Source organism: Penaeus monodon, chromosome 29 (genome assembly GCF_015228065.2).
Source record: "Penaeus monodon isolate SGIC_2016 chromosome 29, NSTDA_Pmon_1, whole genome shotgun sequence".
In the NCBI taxonomy this organism is placed as follows: Eukaryota; Metazoa; Arthropoda; class Malacostraca; order Decapoda; family Penaeidae; genus Penaeus; species Penaeus monodon.
Genome location: NC_051414.1, coordinates 1538495 through 1539301, shown reverse-complemented (window position 1 = coordinate 1539301; position 807 = coordinate 1538495).

The following is an 807-nucleotide window of genomic DNA, read 5'->3' as shown; positions in this document are numbered from 1 at the left end:
CGCTAGAGATCGATAGATATAGCTAGATGAGATGTGGATATAGGATGGCATTGAAGAGAAAAGAGACGAGTAAAGGCAAGATGAGAGGGATACAGGAAGATTATTTTTTATTGTCGCCGATTACAAATCTCTTCCAGCAGTAAAATTATCCGTAAATTTTTATAATTATTTTTGCAATGCAAAATACCGAGAGAACGAAAAAGAAATAAGCTTGTTTTTTCCTCTTCCATTGTTTGGGTGACGTTTATAGAGAGCGGGAAACTTGAAAAGGTTTCTTTAATCTTTCACTTTGACCTGATGTTTTTCACAAAGTTGTGTTAGTGTAATCAGAACAGGTAAATGAAACTATGATTTTTATTTTTCGCCGATGAATGCATGCATGTAAATAATGATAAACACATGTCGACTCTTTACTACAATAGGGAAAGGAATGCGATGAAAACCAATATCATGCGCACTGAAATTGCTTTTATTTACCCTTCAATAAGTTTATAATTTCTAAAAGTAATTTAACATAGATTTAAGCTTCGAGAATTATATATATTAAAGAATATAACGGCGTTAAACCCACATGGGCTCATCTGCCGCCTCCTCCTGTAAACAAAAGAGCATCGGATCCCTCGCCTCACGCCGCCCCTAAAGGATCGAATTCCCGTAGTGCGAGCGTTCTCTGGCGCTGCTCGAACTGCTTGTGTCGCTTATACTGCCTGGGAGCTGGTGGCTGACGAAATCCCGGTTTCGTGCAAAATCCTGAGGCTGCGTCCCTTCCCTCCGCCCGAACATGGCAGACGAAGAAGCGGTGAGTGC